The 24,201-nt window shown below is 39.8% G+C and overlaps 1 pseudogene; it reads right to left on the bottom strand.

The window, feature by feature from the left end:
• Window positions 1–4,896: 4,896 nt before the first annotated feature.
• LOC142431102 (DET1- and DDB1-associated protein 1-like) lies at window positions 4,897–5,296 on the bottom strand (annotated as a pseudogene).
• Window positions 5,297–24,201: the final 18,905 nt, after the last annotated feature.

The following is a 24,201-nucleotide window of genomic DNA, read 5'->3' as shown; positions in this document are numbered from 1 at the left end:
GTGTATGTAGTGAATGTGGAAAAGGCTTCACTCAGAAAGCAAATCTCAAAGCTCATCTACAAACTCATACTGGAGAGAAACCCCATGTATGTGGTGATTGTGGAAAAGGCTTTATCGGGAAGAAGGGCCTCACTGTTCATCAGGGAATTCATACTGGAGAGAAACCCCATGTACATAGTGAATGTGGCAAAAGCTTCATTCAGAAAGGAGATCTCAAAACTCATCTCTGAATTCACACAGGAACCAAAACCCATGTATGTGGTGAATGTGGAAAAGACTTTCTTAGGAAGAATATGGCCATTGTTCATCAGCAAACTCATCCTGGAGAGAGAGAAATCCCATGTATGTAGTGAATGTGGCAAAGGCTTCATTCAAAAAGCACATCTCAAAACACATCTATGAATTCAAACCGGAGAAAAACCTTTCATGTGGTGAATGTGATGCCTTAGTAGGTACGTCAGAGATTTCACCAAGGAAAGAAGCCCTTTCCATGAATTATTTGTGGGAAATCTTATATGTGGAAGTTAGGTCTTGTTAAACATGAGAAAATTAACAAGAAAACCTTTCATTCACCCACTTTGGCTCCAGCCGTTGTGTCGGGAGAGTGAGCATCATAGAGTTCCAATTTAATAAAAGAAGGTATTCATGCATTGAGGGAGTGTTTGAGTAGAGGCCCAAGGTCCTTCCGCCACCTTAATACTTGACCTATAAATATAGACACATAGATCTATTTCCCCATCCTCCTATATATATTTGCATGTACATGTCTTTGTGTAGACCTCCATAAATGCCCTTTGACTCCTAGCTCTTTCCTCCATCTCCCTTGACTTTCCTCCTGCCCTACTACCATGCTTCATCGCCACCTAGGCTAGAGTATACCTCTTCTCTAAGCAACCTTACCTTTGATCATTTCCCACCAGGCCTGCCACTCCCCCTTCTCTACCATTTGGGGTCCCATGTTTTTCCCTTGGAGTTAGTGTGACAAAGCTTTCAAAACAAAGGAAGAGGTTAGGTGGTAGACTTTGGCCTGGGCCAAGCATGGGAACAGACAATTGTGACTTAGCATATCGAGACCTATGTTCTGCATTGCTGTCTCTCTACTGACATGGCTCACTGTTTCGGAGAGAGGGCCTTCCAGACATCCACAGGGTGCATGGGTATCTCATTGTTCTTCTCTTTCAAAGAGCTGAACCTGGTGCTTCTGGATCAGAGATGTACCAACTAGTAGAGTATCCACACAGATGACAGACCTGTATGCTCTTTGTTACCCAGCCCCACCCACCAGAGACAACACAGAAGTACAGTAAAAGAAGAAGAAAGAAAATAGAAGATGTATGGGAACAATTAGTCCAGAGGATGAATTGACCAGAGTGACTCTCATCCTCCACAACCCTGAGACCAGAAAAACTAGATGGATCACAAAAGGGTTCTAAGTCGACTGGGAGATGAAAATGGAACAAAACACAAAATCTTAAAATAGTTCAGGCTTACTGGTCTGATGGAGACTTGGAATCCGCAAATTATGGGCTTTAGTAACTCTTCATTCCGGGACCTGTACTCACTCCTGTGCTTCAGCTTTCAGCCAAACAATATACTGGCTTGGAGAGGAAGGATAACATCTGAGAATAACATATACTCCCTAGAATAATCAACTCTGCACAGCCAAATGGACAGCATTTGCTTAGGGATCAACCTCTTAAAAGCAAGAAGGAACAGGAAAGAAGGATGAAGAGTATAAAAACATAAGGAGGGTGGAAGGGGGGAAGAAGGCTGGTATATCTTGGGAATACAAGCAATGTATGAATTGTTGAATGGAAAACCAATTTACTCTGTAAAGTTTTAAATCATAAAAAGTTTTTTTAAAAAAAACAAACGAAGAGCTCAGATCTCATCAACTATTTCATGTAGGATAGTTACCATGTAGCTGTAATGAATGTGGATAGCAAACTTTTACCTGTGTTTCTAAGTTTTCTTTATATAAAGACACAAAATTGAAAAGTGTTAAGTTCAGTTAAGATGGGAAACTCCACAGGGAGCCATGTGACATCACATACCTGTGATCTCTTGCAGGAGAGATCTGGCATTGTATTTACTTTGCAAATACTCTCTTTTGGTTTCTCTCAATGTATCAGTAAACTGCATTAGGATTTTAACCGATGTAGTTCTGATTGGCCTTTGTCTCAAAAGGATTCATGTGACAAAAGAGGATTTGTAAAGCAGAGAAACCATATGAATACAGGGAATGTGGCAGTGTATATGCATTTAGTGACTGCAAGTGCCTCCAGCATCCAATTACATTTTCTTTGATGTTCCACAAAGTCCATAAGATAAACTCTGATGCACTAATTGGACAGAAGGGTTGAACAAAATGTCTGCCACATTGTATGACTGCAAATGTAAATCCTGCAGGAAATCATGAATACAGAGACTAGGAAAGCCTGATAGACGTCCCGTATGCTTACGTACATTGATATCAAGACCAATATCTGATTTTACATTTGCTCTCTCTCTTGACCCATGTTAACTACGTTAACTGGAGAAACACTGTGACCATAGAGCAGGAATGTGAATGTTCTTGCTCTCTCGCAGAATTTTTTGGAAGGTGGATAATCGCAGATCCAGTTAAGTTAAAATATAACCCTTTATCCTTTGAGTTCCGTTTTGACCCATTTAAAATCTATTGTAGTTTTTAATATTCCTCTTTTGGATTGAGCTTTATCTCTTTTACTTTGTTGTTGTATTTTTTTAAATATATTTCTCTCTATGAATTTCATGATAACTAATTGCTGGATCATATGGGATTTCAAGTTCTGATTGTTTTTAGTGCCTCATTGTGTTCCACAGTGACTGTATGTATTTATAAGTCCACCAGTAGTATATATGAATCCCAATCCCTCCAGATCATCTCCACCATTTGATTTCCTTCTTTGGTTTGGGCTGGCATTGTAGGGGTTAAGTGCGATCTCATTGTGGTTTGAATTTGCATCTTCCTAAAGGCTAGTGATTGCGAACATTTTTTGTTATTCACAGGTACTTCATTTTTGGTGAACTGTCCGTTCGTATATTTTTTCCCATTTTTTCATTGGGTCTCTTGTTATTTTCTTGTTGAGATGTTATAGAGTTCTGTATATATGATTTTAAAGGATATTTTTTAATGTTATTTTTTAAAATCATTCTATTGGGGCTCATACAACACGTAACACAATCCCCACATACATCCAACTATCATGATCCCAGTTCTACCCTGCAAGTCCGCAAGGACCGGAAGATGTACAATGGTATAGATGGGAACCGGAAACACACAGGGAATACAGAGTTCTGTATATTTTTGCAATTAACCCATTGTCCCATGTGTCATTGGTTTAAAAAAAAAAACAATTCCCAATCCGTGGGCTCTCATTTCATTTTTTTGTTATTTAAAATCATTTTATTGGGGACTCGTACAACTCATCACAGTCCATATACACATCTATTGTGCTTAGGTGAGTCCTCTAACTTTGTCCTTCTTGAGGAGTTCTTTACTAATTCTGGGCTTCTTCCCTTTCCATATGAACATAGTGATTGGTTTTTCCAATTCATTGAAGAAGGTTGTTGGTATTTGAATCAAAATAGTATTGAGCTTGTAAAGTGCCTTGGGTAAGATTGTCTCTTTACTATGTTGAGCCTTCCAATCCATGAGCTTGGGATGTTCTTCTATTTGTGGAGGTCGCTTTTGGTTTCGTGTAGTGGGATTTTGTAATTTTCCTTGTTTATTTCTTTAGGATATTTTGTTACATATAGTCCTAGGTATTTCAGTTTGTTCTTGGCTATTGTGAAGGGTACTGCCTTCCTGAATTCCTCTTCCATGGCCCTGTCTGGTGTGTATAGCAATCCTACCGACTTCTCTTTGTCGATCTTGTATCCTGCCACTTTCCCATATTCTTCTATTGCTGTAAGTACTCCCATTGTGGGACTTTTGGGGTTTTCAATACAGGATCATGTCATTTGTAAATAGCGGTGGTTTCACCTCCTCTTCTCACATTTGGATCCCTTCTGCTGTCTTATGTTGTTAGCGAGAACCTCCAGTACGATATTGAATAGAAGTGGGGACAAGGAACATCCTAGTCTTGTACCATTTTTCAGTGGGATTGTTTTTGTCTTTTCTCCATTAACTATGATATTAGCTGTTAGCTTTTCTTAGCTTGTATCAGCTTGAGGAATTTATCTTCCATTCCTATCTTTGTGAGTGTCTTAATTAGGAATGGGTGTTGGATGTTGTCAAATGCTTTTTCTGCATCTATGGATATTATATGTTTTTTTACCTTGTTTTTCTTGATGTGATATGTAATATTGATGGTTTTTCACATGTTAAACGATCCCTGCATCCCTGGGATGAATCTTACCTGTTTGTGGTAGATGATATGCTTATATACTTTTGTATTCTATTGGCCAATATTTTGTTAAGGATTTTTCCATGTATGTTCGTTAGAGATATTGGTCTGTAATTCTCTATACCTGTGGGGTCTTTGCCCTGTTTGGGCATCAGAGTTATGCTGGCTTTGTGGAATAAGTTTGGGAGTTTGTCATCCTTTTCTATGCTTTGGAATACTTTATGGGGGATCAGAGTCAACTCTTACTGGAAATCTTGGTAAAATTCTGCTGTGAAGCCATCTGGCCCAGAGAATTTTTTTGTTGGTAGCTTCTTTTTTTGTTTTTTTTACAGGGTTTAAAGTCCTCTTTAACCATTGGCAGGAACACTTTACAGCATAAATAAAAACTCAAGGAAAATAAATACATCAGCTTCTAGGAGAGTGGACGCAGTGTGGATGGCGTGGAGCGGGCTGGCAGGTGGGGCGGGCACAGATGCATGATGCAGAGCAGACACGACAGGAGGCTTGGGGGAGGGCAGTAAGAGTCTTAAGTGTCCTAGTACATGTCCTGGCTGTCGGTTCAGGCGATCTTAAAGGGGGAAGCTGAGCTCTCGCCCTCCAGGTCCACTTGCTCCTGATCTCACTTCTTGGCAGCGTTCTTTTTGTCCCATTGCTGGTGCAGGTAGTGCAGGAGGATATTGGTTTTCTCGGTCACAATGATTTGTTCAGATGGGTACTCCCGAGTGGGCAGGTAGACTGAGGGGCGTCTGTGCTATGGGAGACCAAGAAGAGTCGGATAAGAAGCTGGGTCCCCACACTCTGAACACAAGGTAGGCAGCCCAACACGCTCTCCGGAGAGGCTGAGCGAGGCTTTGCACACAGTCAGCATGGAATCGGCTAAAATTGCTTTTGTTGTAGAAGGGAAATCCTTTCAGAAAATTGGCCATCTTTAGCCGCTGTCGCTGCCTCTGCCACCTCTGCTGCTGCCGCCTTCTCTGCTGCCACCTCGCAGTAACTCCTTGGTAGCTTCTCAATGACCCTTTCTGTTTTTTTGCTATGGGTTTGTTGAGGTTCTTGACCTCTGTCTGAGATAATCTAGGGAGGGACTCTTTTTCCAAGTAGCTATCCATGTCTTCCACATTTCTGAGTTCATTAGAATACAGATCTTCATAGTACTTTGTGATTGTCCTTTTAATCTCATTGGGGTCTGTTGTAATTAATCCTGTTTCATCCCTCATCCTGGCTATTGATGTTTGCTCCTTTCTGTCCTTTGTCTGATTCGCCAGTAGTCTGTCAATTCTGTGATCCTTTCATAGAACCAGCTTTTAGCTGCATTTATCTTTTACATCATTCTCTTGTCTTCCCACTGGTTTGACTCTGCCCTGATTTTTATTATTTCTTTTCTTTTGCTATTGGAGGAGTTGTCCTGCTGACTCTGTTTTAGTTGCTGGATGTTTGGTGATAACGTGCCTGTCATAAGTCTCTCTTCTTTTTATCATATATGTGTTGAATGATATCAATCTACCTCTGATATCTGCCTTCGCAGAATCCCATAGGTTTTGATATTCTTGTTCTCATACGTTTCTAGAAACTTCCTAATATCCTCTCTAATCTGGGCCTGTACCCATTCATGTCACAGGAGATTGTTTTTCATCCTCCAATTGATTGCCCTTGCTTTTCTGGATGTCCTTTTGTTAATCTCCAGCTTTATATCATGGTGACATGAGAAAGATGTCTAAATAACATCTGTGTTTGAATTTACTCACGATTTACTTGTGTCCCAGCATATGGTCTATTCTTGAAAATGATCCATGTGGGCTTGACAAGAATCTTTTCTTTCTTTCTTTTTTTTTTGCATTTAGATGGAAAACTCTATAAATGTCTATCAGGCCCAGTTGCGTAATTACATTTTTGGGGGCCTAATTGCATTGTTTAGGTCTATAGCCTCTTTGATGAGCTTCTTTCCCAGTAATCGGTCTTTCTCTGATAGCGGAGTGTTAAAGTCAACTACTATAATTATTGAATCCGTGATTTAGTTTTTAATCTTTTTAGTAGTTTGTTTAAAGCAATTTGCCACTCCACTGTTGGGCGCATAGATATTCAATATGCTAACTCGTTCTTGGTTTAGCATTGTGTGGTGTCCCTTCTTGTCTCTTTTAATGGTTTGAACCTGGAGGTCCGTGTTGTCTGAGATTAAGATTGCCACCCCTGCTTTTTTTTTAAGTGCCATTATCCTGGTATACATTCCGCCAACCCTTTGTTCTTAGTTTATTTTTGTCTGTGCACTTAAGATGTGTCTGTTGCAGGCAATAGATTTGATAGATTATGCTCTTTGAGCCAGTTCTCCAGTCTTTTTCTTTCAATGTATGAATAGAGTCCATTGGTTTTCAGAGTTATCACAATCTGTGGATTCATTGTTGTTATACCCTGTCTTGTGTTTTGAATGTTCTCCTATCTCCCTTCATATTAGTGTGCTGTGTTTGTGTAGGGAGTTTCTAACTTGTCTTCTTTTTCTCTGAAGTCCTGTTGTCTTGGCAATTGTTCCTGGCACATTGGCTTGTGGGTAGAGATGGGCTATATGGTGGTCTCCTTCTTGTTCTTGGTGGATGTTGATCCTTTGGCCATAGTGAGTCAGTCAGTATCTTCCACAGGGTTGAGTGCCTTGCAGCATATTCTTTCCTTGTCCTGGAAGACCCTTATCTCCCTTTATATCTAATGGATAATTTGACCATGTGGGGAGAGGGGAACTGCAGGAAAGGGAAGTACAGAAACCACAGCCAGTTTGGCAATCAGGAGGGCTTGAGGATAGTACATATCTTTCAGTGGATAAGCAGGGAAGGGTTGGGACTCAACATTCCCTTTCAGAAAGCAGTTTATGGAAGCTAAGATAAGCGTCAATCTTCTTAACTTTGTGAAGTAGGGTGGAATGGAGTATGGGACAGAGGGTACATTCTTAGAACAGGAGGATATTGACATTTGGGTAGTAATGCAATGTGAAGGGACAAAACTGGGTGTGGAGAAGAAAGAGGTTACATACTTTAGTGTTGAAAGAGGCCTGGACAGCATTTTCAAAATTCTAAAATGGGGGCACATGAGTTAAGCTTCAGAGAAGTTCTTAAGCACTGCACGCGAACCAAATGGCTGGTGATTCACCCAGAAGGCCTTGGAAGTCAGGCTTAATGAATTAGTTCTCAAAGGTCTCAGCCTTTAAAATAGAAATGCATTTCTGCCCTGGGCACAATAGGACACAGTGAATCAAAATCACCCCCATGGATACTAAAAGAGTACTAGATTTGTTCTGTTTAATTGCTATGAGCATATAGAAACCCTGGGTGCACGGTGGGTGGGGCATTGACCACCTGAAATCCAGCTTCTTGGAAGAATGATTAAAGGGTCTGCTGCCAAATAATTTACAATCCAGACCCTACAATACTCCTGTGAGATAGAATTGACTCAGTGATTGCGCTTATGGCCTAATTGTATGATTTGAGTGAAAGAGAATGCTTCCTCCCATTTTGTGGAGCTGATTAACAGCCCCAAACTGAAAATATTTCACAGGAAATGTTGTTTTTCCCTCCACAAAACTTTAACCACTAAGTGAAAACAAACAACAAAAAAGGGACAGCAAACAAATTGTCAAAGTCATTCCCTCTGTCCTGGGTTTCTGGCTTTTTCAGGACGTGGTTTTTCACTGTTTCTTTCCATAGTCATAGGTGGTAGTGTCCTCATACTATAGTCTGATACTCTGAAGATATGATGTGTTTACTGAAATGACCATGGAGGAGACAGTTCCTTCTGAAAGTCCTCAGGGAGGTGCATTGATACAGCGACAGCAACACTAGCCTCAAATATAGCAGATATTGTTTTCATGATGCTGTATAATTGTGAGGTGTCCGGTAGTCAGTTTTGATTCACTGTGAACCTACATACAATAGTTATAAATGATGCTTGGAGTTAGATTTGGTCAGTCATACTCAAGTGTACTAACCCCCCCAAATATTCTTAAATGTGGAATGATGGTAGAAAATATGATTCCAAGGAAAATACAATCCAATTTGCTGATGTTGTGTTCTGTTAATCGGTAAACAAGAATAAAAATGTGCAGGTTAAAATTTTAACTACTTTGTTATTTTTTTGTTTGTTTCTCTGACTCTATGACTAAGAGATGGCATGGGGAAGATCCCATTCCAAATCTTATCTAGTGCCCGATTGAAAAGCTCAACAGATGAATGGAGCCTTTTATTCCAAGATGGCTTTGTCTTAAGTCTGGCATGCTGTCTTGGCTGTGCGCTAGGAATGCATACAGGGTTGAGGGCCTGGACCTCATTCTAGAACCTGGATCTCTCCTTTGGACTGAGAATCCTTCCATCTTGGTTCCTGTGTATCTCCTGAAAGTCATGAGATAAAGTGAAAGTTATATTAAAATTGTTGATTTTCATTTATATTTAAATAAAAATTATGAAATAAAAATTTTTAGATTAGTATGGTCTACAACAGTGGTTCTCAACCTGTGGGTCTCGAACCCTTTGGGCATTGAATTACCCTTTCACAGGGGTCACTTGATTCATAACAGTAGCAAAATTACAGTTAGGAAGTAACAACGAAAATAATTTCATGGTTGGTTGTGTCACCCAAACATCAGGAACTGTATTAAAGGGTTGGAGAATTAGCACAGTGGACAACCACTGGTCTGCAAGATCTGATACCTTATAAATACTTTGGGGCATTATACAATCAATACCACAAGGGAAACTGTAGACAAGAGTTTTAATGGAATTGGGGCAGGGAATGTATGGATGTGCTTTATACAATTGATGTATGTATATGTATGGATGGGGATAAAAGTTGTATGAGTCCCTAATAAAATGTAAAAAAAGAAAAGAGGAGAAAAAAATGATTAGGGCAAAGACTGTACAGATGTGCTTTATACAATTGATGCATGTATATGTATGAACTGTGATAAGAATTGTATGAGCCCCAATAAATTATTTAAAAAAAAAAAGAAATGTATCGTGGCCAGTGTTGTGGAGCAGGGTTTAAAGGTTTCTGGTGTGGTGTGCTTCTGGAATAATGTTACCAGTGTTTTTGTGGGAGACTAACAAATGTCATTCCCACACTTTCTCCCCTAACTGCTATGTTGCCTTAAAGTGAGCTCCTGGTTGATTCTGTCTCCCTGTAGATCTCCTCCCTCATATCCCCTCTTGCCTTCCCCCACTGCAGGTATTGGGTTTCCTCACCTGTGAGCTCAGGGACTTTACTGTGATTACCACCCAACTTGTGAAGTATGTAACTCCTGAATAAGCATGACTAATGGCTGCCTATAAAAACCTCAAAACAATAAAGATGCTTTCACCTCTGGAAAAAAAAAGAGTTTTAATGGAGAAAAACACCTGTCTTTGCTTCAAGCACTGGAGCACACTACTCCAGGACTCCCAAATGTGTCCTCAGAAGCCCATCACCTCTTCTGTCTAGACTCACAGTGGCTGAGGATGGCAGTAGGACTTCTGCAAGCTAGTTTTGGAGACCCACCTGACAACTGTGATGAGCAGTTGTGGCTTGAGGATACAATTGTGCTATTGCTGGTCTATCCAGGACTCAGCAAATTTTAGGGAAATGTTCACCATCCTATATCCTCTCCTCCCAATACCAGTTATTGGGGACAGATTTGCATCAGGGCTGACAGATCTTTCAGCTTTGCCTTCTTCCCGCTGCCTGATGTGCCTCCATGTGTGGCCTTCTGCTCTTTGGAAATAGAAGAACGTTTACTCATATTACAATGAAATGTTTCAAATTCACTGTTTGATAAAAACTCCCACTTCCAGGGAAGTCCTCAAGGAAAATAGTAAGATAGTATGGAAGCCCCAGTCACTGACAGAAAGCCAGCTATTAACTCCTCTCTGATCTGTCTGCTGGAACTGAGCCCTGGGGCTGGGAGTCCTGAGTACACACTGAAGCCCACTATCTCCCTGTAGGAAGGTGTGCATATTGAATGATTCCCTTTACTGTGTCTGTTCCTATGATCCAAGGCTGTGTCCTTAAGTTTGAGCCTGACCATTTGAATATGGGGAATGTTCTTGCCATTGTCTCTGGGGACTGCAATTCAGCCATTCATCGAGTGTATGTAGGATTTAGTACTAACAATACCAGTAACTGAGAGGAACTGCAGGCCCTTCCTTGGCACTGGACGATGTAGTCCATGCCATACTTGCTGGTGCTGAATGCAGAGGCAGGTCAAGAGAGTCTGAGATATGCCCTCTTCTGCCTTCAAGCCTTCCCCAGACTCTACCAGCTGCACCTTTCCCTGGACATCTGCAAACAAAGACATTCTTCCCAGGAAATCATCATACATATCCATTGTTTATCTCTCTTTTCATCATCATCTTTTCCTTCTTAAAATTGTAACTGGGAAATCTCAGGCCATCCAACTTCACTGTAACTTGTGTATAATCATACCTGTTTAGTGAATGGGGAGACCTGGGCAGCCCATGGCTGTGACCTCTCCAAGAGTTGAAGGGTTGGCCTAGGCTGGTTTTCATCAGCTAAGTAATGCATCCTCTTGTCTATTCATGTTATAAGAGAGATAATTGAGGGCCAGATATGACTATTCTGAAGGAAGTAGTAGGCAATTATAATATTTGTAAATATATAAAATTTCCTATTTTACAAGCTTACTGGTGAAACCTCATAGAGACTAGGAGAAACATGGGAACCATAAGGATTTTTACCAGACTATAACCCCTCTCATCCATAAGAAATAAATGCCTATGTGTACAAGCAAATGACACCAAAAGAGGAAGTTGTGGTCACATGTGGTAAACTCCTGCAGTTGGTGGTGGGGTGGGCAGTGGAGGCTGAGATTAAGGATAAAAAAATAGAAGCTATATCCTAGAAGAGGGTCAGACATGTTTCCTGGGTCCATGATTGCCCCTGAGGGAGAAACATGGATGCTTATAAGACCACATCTCAGAAATAGGTTCAAAATTCCCCCTTAAGAAGGATGCAAAAAAAAGAAGGATGCAAAATCAGAAGATTAGGTTAATTATCCCACCCTTGAGCAAAGCCCCATCACATAACAAACATTAATCAAATATAATAACTCCTGGATTTCACCTGAGAACTCCGCAATGTCAGGTGAAGGGTTTTTGGTTCTTTTATTCTGAGGGATGTGTGTGTGTGTGTGTGTGTGTGGGTGGGGGGGGGGTTATGGGAGAGTCCAAAGTCAAGAACTTCAACATGGATACTCACAGAATTGAACCTCTAATACCATTCTCTCTGATGCTCTTGACTTTACCATTTGAAATCCTTGGATCGTACTCTAAAGTCTGTTAATTTGGGATAGTAATCACCTACGCCTCCCATACCAAGGAGTTTCAGCTTTAAGTTCAATGGAATAGTTCCATTCCTTTAATAATAGCATTGTAGGAGACTATTAAGTAGGGTTAATGCTGAGATGCTTCTGGGTGGCTGAAGCTATTTGGTCTTTCACATTTTCTGCTAAGTGACAAAACGTTCCCATTCAAGGTGGAGTCTCAACTAAAGAAGTATTATTTCTTTTAAGATGTACAACTAAGCAAGTAATAAACAATATATTAACATTAATAAGTCATGTCACAACAATGCCTCGGGTTTCATAGTAAATAATTACATAATCTGAACAGGTTTCAGGCTCTTTATGTTTTTGCTGATAGTGATATAATATACTATTTGCCCTTTTGAGATTGACTAATTTCACTCAGCATAAGGTTCTGTAGGTCTATATCATGATGATTTTAGACATGTATAGTGCACACATAAAAGAATGTCTTAGAAAGATTTGATGGAAATTATTTCTTGTTATGTGATCATGATACACAGATCACAGCCCTGTCCATATATTTCATATACCATAAGGTATTTATTATACAAATGTTTTCAGACCATATTTATGCCCATTTACTTAGCTTAGTTCACTTATTTTTTTATGTGGGCATAAACCCATAAGCTTTTATCTAGCCAGCATAAATTGATTTTAATGCTCAACACCTTAGAACATGAACACATATATACAAACACTTTATTTTTATAAAGAAAGCTATTATTCAGGTTAAAAAACAAAAATAGAGAAGAAAAAATGCATTCATATTCTTAACATCACGAATCACAAAAACAAACATGGCCATTCTGTAAACTTTTCTCCAAAACAATTGTAAACATAGTAACATTAAAAACAGCAACAACAAACATCATATTCTGAGAGAGGGAGAGTTTCCATTAGGAAGAAAAAAGACCAAGGTCTTAATTTCATTGGAGTAGAAGCCTTGGATGACATTTAAACTTAGTAAAGGTTAGCCGGAAACATTTAATAAATAGTTTGAAGTTTCTTGTGCTAAAGTGAATAGGATCTCCCAGGATTATAGACGTAAGATAATACTTGTTTTATAGCAGAACATTCTTTCAAGATGTAGATAATAAATAGAGATTTCCTTCTCTTCCCTGGATGTGGCTAGAGTAGTCACTGCTCAAATGCAGCCTCTCCTAACTCTAAGCAGGACAAAACAATTGAAAGTCTAGATATAAATTCATAAAATCCCATACCCACCTGATACAAGCCAGAACAAGTCTGAAATTATGATCAGAACCACCTCTCTTGCTTTGTTTAAACATGAAGTCTTCAATCTGGAGAATAACATAAAATGTTTAGCTGAAAGTGCTGGTGAAAACCTTCTGCAGCAAGGGAATGAACAACTTGGAAGAAAAGGTACTTTGTCCCATACATAAGGACAGGCATAGCTGATAGCCCAGTACCTTTTGAGGAGGAAAGGAACCATTAGAAAGCCATAGCTCAGATCCAGGTTCAGGATGCCTGCCTAAGAATGAGCTTCAGTCGAAAGACAAGAGAAATGCCTCTTGGTCCAAACCCTGTCACAAACATGACCACCATCAAGTAAAAGTAACAAGTGCATAGGGGAAGTTAAAATCTAGTTTCTCTCTAGGGAGAGTGCAAGTGAAGACAAAACCAAACTTCAAATTAAAAATTGAAATTTTATAGAGGAATCTGATACCTTTGATATTTTTAGTGAAAACTAATTTTAACTCTGATGGACATTGCATGTAGTTAATTATAAATGGAACATTGCCTATATTTTCACAAATCTTGACAATAAAGGTCTAGCAGGAGTTAGGTTATAATCAGTTTGCAAGGGAAAACATCATACATAACACAATATTCTGATATGTACTGTCTTTGAACGTTCCCATCTATCCATAAAAAGTAATGGAAAATACAAAAGAATAAGAAAAGGTTCATAATTGATACAACATGAACATGTTATTCACACTTGGCACAGAGATGGGTATTATAAAGTTAAATATGAATCTCTAAATCTGGTGATTATATTAAAAATCTAAATATGTTATGATTTTCTTAAATCTAAATTTAAGGAAATGTCATTAAATGTGTTATAAATAGTATGATAAATAAGGTCGCAAAGAAGATGCTCTAATAAAAGAAAATCATAAAGCAAGAATTAATTTTTGGAGACAATTATATTACAAAATAAGGAGCACTTCTAAACAATAATGTAAAATATGTTTAAGGAAAACAAAGAATACACAGACAAGAGCGTAATGGAGCAGAGTGCAGCTCAGACCGCTTTCTTCCCCTGGAGTTCTGGAGTCACACTGCCGTCTCCCAGCCTCCTTTCACAGGGATGCACAGCAATAACCTGCGCAGCAATGGAGCTCAGTATTCAATGAATGTGATGATGAAAGAGGTCACTGGGGACGTGCACTCAGGACATCAGAGTGGGAATATAGTCTGCACTCTCACCACTCCATAGCATACCGACCCACAGCTGGTTATAGAGAATCTAGAGACAGAACAAGTGAGCACAATATCTATGAGTTTTACAAGTCCTGGTCCAACCCCTGCAGCTGTACCTGGAGACAGTGGGACTTGTGCTCAGATAAAGCATCCCCAAAACTTCAGGTTTCAACCCCTGAGCTACTCACCTGAAATCTACCTCCAAGGAGAGAAAGAAAGTGACATATTCTTAGGAATGAGTTTCATGATTCCCAGGAGCTTTATCCAAAGAGAGTAAGACCTAAATTTAAATAAATATGTCATGAGACGCTATCTGGTGGACTAGGTGGAGATTGGCTGTGAGAGGTACCTTTGTAATGCAGTTAGGGGTTCATCTGGAATGAGAATGTTGACTGTTTCCACAAAGAAAATAATCCTGTCCATGATTTCTCCATTCACCCAGACCAAAGTCCTGTTCTTCCAGGCCACGGAAAGTGATGAGGAAGATGGTTGAGGAGGGACACATGGCTTAGCATTGACGACTTCAGGAATCAAAGCAGTGGTCCTCTAGTCTCAAGGACTTTGATATTTATAAGAAACTCACATGAACTCCAAGGACATTTAACTTGTAAGATACACACTTTCTCTTCTGTATTAGATTATAGTAACATTATTAGATATTCACAAGTTTGAAGATCGGCTGACTCTAGTGGTTTCAGTAAATTCAGCCAAAATTGGCCCCAATTCAATGATTACTATAAACAGGAGTGGCTTTTGTGAGTCACTAAAAAGGAAGAGCTTTTATTCAACAACTACACTCCTATGTCTACTCAAGAGTCATCCCAGTGGGGGAAGAGTACATGTAACACTAAATCAATTTACTTATGACCTAGGAAGACATTTCTTATCCACAAAGTCATCAATAATGTTATTCACACCTGAGCTCACATTTTATACCAAATCTTTACTGAAATATCTGACATTCCTCACCTAAGTTTGTGTGTCACTAGATAGTGGGAAAGTTACTGATATCATACAACAAATTAGTAACAAACCCGAATTGGGGTTTTAACAGGACAAATGTGGATCCTCTGTGTGAAACCAAAACAGTGTGCTGATATTCTGTGGGACTGTGAAAGTTAAGATACAACATCTGACATTAAGAATTGAATAATCCCATTTGACCCTAGAGATCTCCCTGTATCCTGAATTTTCACAAATAAGTTAGTGTGTTTCTGGACCACCATGGGCTACAGGTTCTGTAGGACAGACCGATACAGATACAAGATATTAGCACACAGATAATAAAATACAATTGGTGAGTTTATGTATTTTTAGATGGGATTCCAGAACACACACACACACATACACACACGTGCATGCAAGTAATAGACCACCAAGGTTAGGAAAAAACAGCAAGCTCAGAAGCAAATAAGCCCACATGGAAGAAGCACACCGGCCAGTGCAACCACGAGGTGCCCAAGGGACCAGTTATAAGGCATCATGCAAAAAAAAAGATATGTGTGTGTATGTATGTGTATATATGTGTATATGTATATATGTATATATATATATATATATATATATATATATATATATATATATATATATATATATATTAAATGAAGGGGGAAGTGCAGAGTGGAGACCCAAGGCCCAAGTGTCGGCCAATGGAGATCCCCTCATAGAGGGGTTTAGGAGAGGAGATGGGTTAATTAGGGTGTGAGGTAGTATCGATGAAGAACACAGCTTTCCCCCAGATCCTGGATGCTTCCTCCCCCAAACTACCATGATCCGAATTCTACCTTGCAGGGCTGGATAGGACAGAGGCTGTACACTGGTACATATGAGGGCTGGAGGTACAGGGAATCCAGGGTGGATGATACCTTCAGGACCAAGGGTGTGAGGGACGATGCTGGGAGAGTGGAAGGTGAGTGGGTTGGAAAGGGGGAACTGATTACAAGGATCCACATGTGACCTCTTCCCTGGGAGAGGGACAGCAGAGAAGGGGGGAAGGGAGACTCCGGATAGGGCAAGATATGACAAAATAACGATGTATAAATTACCAAGGGCATATGAAGGAGGGGGGAATGGGGAGGGAGGGGGAAAAAAAAGAGGACCTGATGCAAGGTGCTTAAGTGGAGAGCAAATGCCTTGAGAATGATTGGGGCAGGGAATGTATGGATGTGCTTTATACAATTGATGTATGTATATGTATGGATTGTGGTAAGAGTTGTTTGAGTCCCTAATAAAATGTAAAAGAAGAAAAGAGAAAAAAATGATTAGGGCAAAGACTGTACAGATGTGCTTTATACAATTGATGTATGTATATGTATGAACTGTGAAAAGAATTGTATCAGCCCCAATAAATTGTTAAATAAATTTTAAAAAAAAGAACAAAAATTGTTTCATTTGAAGAAATAACTCAATATAAAATAAACTGCCTGCCTAGCTTTTAACTAAATCATTAGCTAGATGATTGCCAGTTACCTCACAAACTGTGAGGGAAAAACATACTGTTAGATTTTCAGACAATAGTCAAGCACTTAAGAGATACCTTTACCCAGGCACCATTTTTCCTGTAGTCTGATTGGCCAGCATTTTATCAGCGTCATGAGAACTCTGATGCAGAGACCCCTGGCAGAGTCATTTCTTCTCCATAGTAGGACAGAATATAGTATTCTGATACAATATAGCTTTTGAATTTACAGATATCAGGAGTATACACAGAAGTAATATTTTTAAATTAGAGAAAGATTTAGAAGAATCCATATATAACCACAGGAAACCAACCCTGAAGCTCCTGCTGCATCTGCTTCTGGATCTGAGTCCTGTGCTCTGTGGGTCCTGAGCGCCCCCTGGAGACCAGTCTCCTCCCACCAGAGGAGGTTTGTGTCTGGGCTCTCACTGACTTCCTCTCACAGTGTCTCTTGCACAGTAATACGTGGGCATGTCCTCGGGTTTCAGACTGTCCATTTGGAGATTGAGTGTTGTGGTAGTCACCTAATCTCGTGTCAATTTAAGGACTAAGAATGTAGGGTTGGAGTCTAGGCTGTCAATCTGGAGATAACCAATGAGACTCTATGGGCATGGCCTTACCCTGAGAATTCTGGGAAATCTGGTACTTCCTCCTTGAGATGGAAGACACTCTCTCTGCCACTCCCTGGGAGACATTGCAGAAGACAAGCCACATAGACGCAATCAGACCTTGGAATCTGGAGAGGCTACAGAGAGACCCCTGTCAGCACTGAGATGCTTACCAGGCCACTGGTCCCAAAGACTTTCTACCCACTGGCTTGTGACCATCCTGCATTTGGCTTCATTGCATGAATTAGTACCCAGGGTGGGTGTTGGGTCAATGTATTCTGAGAGTCCCCTGCTGACAGCATCCCATCACATACAGGAGAGGTGTTTCCTGGGCTTATACTGTCTTCCAACTTCTGTGGGTCGCACATCAACATTTTCTGTGGCCCTAAGCATTCAGACAATTGGTCAGGAGTATTACCTGGAGTTGTCTCTGCAGGTTTCCTGCCATGGGCAGTAGAGCTACCATAGTGGTCAGTGCAGCAGTTCTAGCTGACCAGGCACTGAAGTCCTTATCCAGGCTCCTGTCCTCACTTCTTTCTTCACTTGGTCCAGCGCTGATGGGTCCTTAGCATGCCAGCAGGTCAGCTTTCTCCCTGAGGTTCCTTTTATGTTTGACCTCACACTGACTCTCCCTCACTGTGAACAGCTTTGGATGTAGAGAGTGCTACAAGTTTCAAGCACTATGAATTGGTTCCAGTGTCAGGAAGTGATATATATATATATATATATATATATTACATACTGAGATTGAGAGATATGCCACAATAAAATACTGATTTTCAAAAATCTGGCTGAAAGACAGTGGGGCATTGACAGAGTTTAGACTGCTTTCTTTCCAGAGGAAGGGGAAAAGTACTTAAATCAGAATTCTATTTTAAAAAATTGAAACAAGAAATCGATAGAGTAATTTATTCCATGGTAAAGTGTGGAAGGGTTAAGTCGGAGTTCTTTCATCAATTTCTGTTAAGTGTGACATGAAATTAACAGATGTTGTTAATCGTTGAAACAATGATAAATCTCATGCCACTGAATTATGCATGAAAATAATGTTGAAAATATTTTTGAATATATATGTACCATGAGAAAAACAAATTTAAAATAAATGACAGATATATTTGTTCACACATAGTCAGAAACTGATGGGAATCTTCTGGGTATAACATTTCAAAATGCACTTTAAAATATTGAAAAGGAAAGGGGCTTTTGATATAAGTCAGAACCTTGAAATATGAAAAGTATTATCAATGGAATAAGTAAAGTCTATATTCAATATATTATTTGTTTCAGTGCACTAAAATCACTCTTAAAACACGAGCACTAGCCATGCATTATTGTATAATTGTAGCACATGAAAAAGTGAAGAGATTCACCAAAGGACAAGGGATGGGAAAGTAGAATTGGAAACTGAGGAAGCAGGTAGTCTAAATTCTGCATTGTTTTTATCGGAGTTTATAAGAGACCCAGATGTTTTTAGGCCCAGATGTGGGAGCCTGGCTTCTTGAACGTGAGGACCTTGCAGGTTGGCTATTTTTCCCAGGGCTTCTGGACACAAAACCATCCTTTAGCACACTCCAACACACTCTCTGCCTCTGCTGAACACATGCTAACATTCCCCAAACGGATTGTCATGCACATTACATGGAATATACAAAACAACTACAAAACTGACTCACTTCCTTCCAGGAGATTTCAGCTCATAGAACAGCCCTGTTTACTTACGTTTGCTGGTGAGGAGAGTACAGTGTTCCTCAACTGCAGTGCAAAGAAGGGATGTGTGCAAACCACCATCCCTGCCCTGGTCCCAGAGTGAAACCGCTGACTGTGGGGACGGTGCCCACTCCTGATGATGAGCTGGCTCTGTCTCTCCTCTGTGTGAGCAAACTGCTGCTGCATCCAATGCCTGTGTGTAAGCTGTGCTTTTGCTGGTGATGTCAGACATTGGTTTAACGGAAATATGCTGTTGGGATGACCTTACACTACAAAAGAAGGGAAAAATACAACTGGAAGGAATAATAATTTAATTTTCATAAATCTATCTATTAAATTGAAACATAAACAGTAAATATATGTATATGAAATGAACTGAAATGAAAACCATTAACATGTTAATAAGGATATTATAAATAATATAATAAATTATTCCACAGAATATATGGCATTGTTAAAATAAAAACACCAAATAGGAAATTCTATGGAGACCAGGTTAATAGAAAAAATAGAGCAGTTCCTGATAATAATATTAAAAATGATAAAGCAAAACACAGACTATGCAGAAAACAAACGAATGGAGGTAACAACCAAAATAAGATATATTAAGAAATTTGATAGTCATAATCCACAAAAGCCAAATGAATTCTGAGTCATACTAACCCTCTATAACAAAGTATAACTGCTCCTAAGAGTTTGAGACACTGTAAATCTTTTTTAATAAAAAAATTAGCAAATTTTATTATGAAATATATTTTAGATAATTTTATTTAATATTAGATCTCTTTTTCATGTGCAACATTATTTCATAAAAAGTATTTTTTAATATTCAAAATAAAAAAATATTTTAAAACATTTGGTCAAGAACTAAGATCCTTTAACATTTTTCCAACATTTTATTAGGACCTAGCTCATTCATCATACCATTCTATGGTTCATTCATATCAAACAGTTTTGTACAATTGCTACCACAATCAACTTCAAAACACTGCCATCTTCTTGAACTCCTTTATATCAACTTCCCTTTACTCCCCACTACCTTGCCATAGCCCCTAGGAACCCTTATTCTAGTAATTGCCTCTGGAGATTCACCCATCCTGGGTTTCACAAATTGAAAAACAGAAAAAAAGACATAACAAGGAGTCAAAAAATGCTACCAACAATGACAAAATGAAACAGAAACCCCTATATAAAAAAAACACAACACAGAAAATATTAAAAACCAGACAAGCACAAAGTGTATCAAAAGGGAGATCAAATGATAAGTTTTAACCATTCAAGTCAGATTTATCATTTTATTCTTCTATAGATGTCTCTCCAATACTCTGTTCACCAGGTTATTTCCATTCCTCAATTACGGTTAGAGGGAAATCACATGAGGCTTATTCCCTGTGTAGCTCCTGTAAGGGAGTTTTGAGCTTCCACTGTCGTCCGCAGCCTTCTGCACACCAGAATCTCACAATTGAAGCTCTGATACTTCCCTCTCCATGGATTTGATTGTATAATTTACAGTTCTTGTAAATCTTTTTAGAGCCTCAACTTTCTTCCTTGGACTGGCTAGTGGTTTTCAACTGCCAACCTAGCCATTAGCATTCCAAATGTAAAATCCACTACACTACCAGGGAAAGTGGATATGTACATGATCTTTATTTGTATATATCATTTATTACTTATTTATTACATTTTCTCCCCTGATTTTTAATAACCATATAATTGTAAATTAATTAGGAATCATATATTTATTGAATTTTAAATGTTAAAATTTTAACCGTTTCTGAATTTTAAAAAATAGCATAATATATATTTCTTTCGTAATTACACCTGGCTGACCAAAATTAAACTCAATTTTCTGCACCTCACTTCATCAGACATGTTGTTAAGTGCTTTTGAGTCGGTTTTGCTCATAATGGCTCTGTGTACTATAGAACAAATACATAAACTTGCAAGTTTGAACCATCCCCTGTTGATCCTAACTTTGAGACCCTTTTGGCAGCCACTCTGGGTGTGCATCTGATTCAGGGTATTTCTCTATCTTGCTGACACTCTACACAGAGTGGTCCTCCTGAACACATGTGCAAAATGTGTGTGAAATCTTCCCTGTTCTCAATTCTAAAGAGCATTCTGAGCTACTAGTCTGTGATTTCGTTCACTTGGGACACAATTGCTGTTTTTTGGAATCAAATCTGTCCTTCGACTGTGAGTTCCCGTCATCGTGACTCCAGTGAATGACCTGACTAATGACTCCACCGACCAGGCAGGTCGTTCAATTCACCTATTCCAGTGTCAGGGATTCTTCTGCGCCTGGAACCCTTTTTTCTGCCTCAAGAGAGCCAATGGGCAGCAAGCATCACTAAGGACATATCACAAGTTTAGGCCCCAGAGTCACCAAAATTATTTTCTCAGAGAAGAATAGTCAATCACGACCCACAGTGCAGAGGGAGCGATGCAGAGAGACACCTCGTGAGACACTTGACCCTGGGCTGTAATAGAGCAATGAGCTCAGGACTGTTAAAACCATGCATTGCACACATGAATCTGTACATGCCTGTATTTCCTTGTGAACAGATTTTGAGTAACAGGATGAGAATGCCGTGATGATGTGTCTCTCAAGAAGAAAACAGGTCAGATAGGATGATCATGAAGGGTAAGAGTCTCTTTAATATTGTTCTGCAAACAGAGAATGATAGTCCCTCCTTTAAAGTCTGCAGCGAGGAGAAAATTTAGAGGAAGAAGAAGAAGAAAAGGAGAAAAACTGTCCCTGGGGCGACAGACAAGAAAGGAAGCCTTAATTTCAACAGGAAATCCTCCCTGTCATCCATCTCTGCCTGTCTAGGGCTGTGTGTCTGCTCAGTGGGTCCTGCGCGGCTCCTGCTGCCCAATGTGTTCCCTGCAGGGGAGGTTTATGTCTGGGCTCACACTGACTTCCCCTCACTGTGCTCCTTGCACAGTAATACATGGCCGTGTCCTCAGCAGTCACGGAGCTCAGCTTCAGGGAGAACTGATTCTTCGATGTGTCTCTGGTGATAGAGAGTTGACTTTGGAAGGATGGGTTATAATTTGTACCACCAGTGTAATATATCTCTCCCATCCACTGCAGCCCCTTCCCAGAGGTCTGAGGGATCCAGCTCCAGGTATAACCACTGCTAGTGATGGAGAAACCAGAGACAGTGCAGATGAGGGACAGCTTCTGGGAGGGTTTCACCAGTCCTGGACCCGACTCCTCAAGCTGCACCTGGGACAGGATGCCTGTAAATGAAGATAATTGTTCTCTTTCAGTCATTTGCAGTCACAATCATTCCCATAGATTCCCCATTGATGTCTCAGACCCTCACCGTGGGGAACTGTCACCAGGCACAGGAGAATCCATAGCAATAGCATCTTTAGACCGCAGCTGTGCTTTCCCAAGAGACCCACAGCCCTATCAGAAGAGAACTGATAGTCTTCAGTGCTCAAGGGTGGGATTTTAACCTAGTGCCTGGTGATTGATTTGCATACCAGGGGGCCCTGTCCTTATAAAAAGAGAATGATGGTGAACAGACTCCCATTTTCCTCAGACCCAATGGAAGGTAACTCTGTTTGAATCTTATGCATATTAGTCTATAATTAGAGATCATTTGACATAAGAGGTGTGTGGGAAAAGTCAAAGGAAAGCCCAGGATTTCTGAGCTCACTGTTTCTCCTTCCAGCCCCTCATAGCCCCTGCCCTGCCTTGGGCTCCTGTAGGTCCTGTGCCCCAGAGAGTAGACAAGATATAGTGTGTTGAATGCATCAGGTGGATATCAGAGTATCTTCATCACCCCACACTCTGCCAACGCCTCTTCTTCTTTACATCCTAGCAGTTTCTTATCAACCTCCCCAACGTCTTCGAGGGTTTTCTTTGGGTCACTGTCATCACCAACTCCAGCAGTCCTACAAATAACACAGACACCACATCCCAGCTCCTGATAGCTGAGGTCAATCTTGATATAAATAAAGTGATTCAAGGGTCCATAGAGTCGGTGAGGAGGTTTCCAACTTGAGAATTGGGGCTCTATGAAGGAAAAGTTTCAACTCTGTGACTAAAAAGTCTGGGTTTTACTTTAACTCTGGGTTAAAATAAGATCCATCTAGGCAACCAGTCCTCAAAATTTAGTGGACCCCCATAGACACTGTTTTCAATGTCCCTTTCTCAGGGGACTCTGGTCCATCTAAAATGTGAGCATTGCCAACCCAGTTCAGCCTCTTCACTTGTACCCTGGACACAGACCTCTGATAACTGCTCTGGGATATAAACCTTGAATTAATTCTCTAGATTCTAATATTCACTCATTTTGTAAACTGTTATATAATTGACTTGGGAAGCAGTAGCACTCTGTAAATACGCAGTTAAAACACTCGATTCCCATTCAGAGTCCTTCCTCATTTCTCTACCTCAAAGAAAAAATTTATTTCCCCCTAGATTAGGCTTGGCCACACTCATTTTTTTCTGATCAGTTATACTATTTTTAATTTATACATAGATATATATATTTAAGCAGCATGAAAATTCAAGAATAAGGTTGCGACCCAGAATTTGCAGAGGGGACTCAGTCACCGCTTTCCAACAAAGAATCACAGATTTCACCAAAATCCAAGGATACAATCATAGGACACTCACATTGATCACTTAGAGATCATTGAGTTAGTTTCGTTCTCCAATGCAGACTGATATGGTATCACTTAATCATGGTCATTTCAGCCAACTCCACACTCACAGCCTCTGTTGCTGCTTGTTAGCTGAGAAGTGTAAGTTCCGCACTGTGATGTAGCTGCACACGAGTCCAAGTCACCGTCCTGTCTGAATGTGACCGCCATGGTCATTTCATGACGGTGGTTGTTCTGGGACTTATTCTGTGCCATTTGATGGCATTATCCCTCTGCATATAAAGTCCCTATCAGGTCTACTAAACTTATCCTGAATGAGCTCATGAGTACTCGCTGAACTGTGAAGGACCAACATTTTGAACTCTAAACTCAGTTGAACTGGAATTGTTTTCCAGTGTCCCAACCATGGGACGAGATTTGTCAGTCATTTAATCAAGGTGAACAAAGTACCTCAATATTCTAAATGTGGAAATGATAGAAAATATGACTCCAGGGAAAAAACCAATCAAATTTGCTCAAGTTGTGCTGTGTTAATTGGTAAACAAGAATAAAACATTGTTGGTTAAAATTATATCTAGTTTATTATTGTTTGCTTTCTTTTTAAATTTCTGACTCTATGACTAAAAGATGGCATAGAGAAGAAGGTCCCATTCC

The sequence above is a fragment of the Tenrec ecaudatus genome, chromosome 17, assembly GCF_050624435.1.
Source record: "Tenrec ecaudatus isolate mTenEca1 chromosome 17, mTenEca1.hap1, whole genome shotgun sequence".
NCBI lineage: Eukaryota > Metazoa > Chordata > Mammalia > Afrosoricida > Tenrecidae > Tenrec > Tenrec ecaudatus.
Note: the sequence above shows the minus strand (reverse complement) of the source record. Positions and strands in the feature narration are given on the sequence as shown.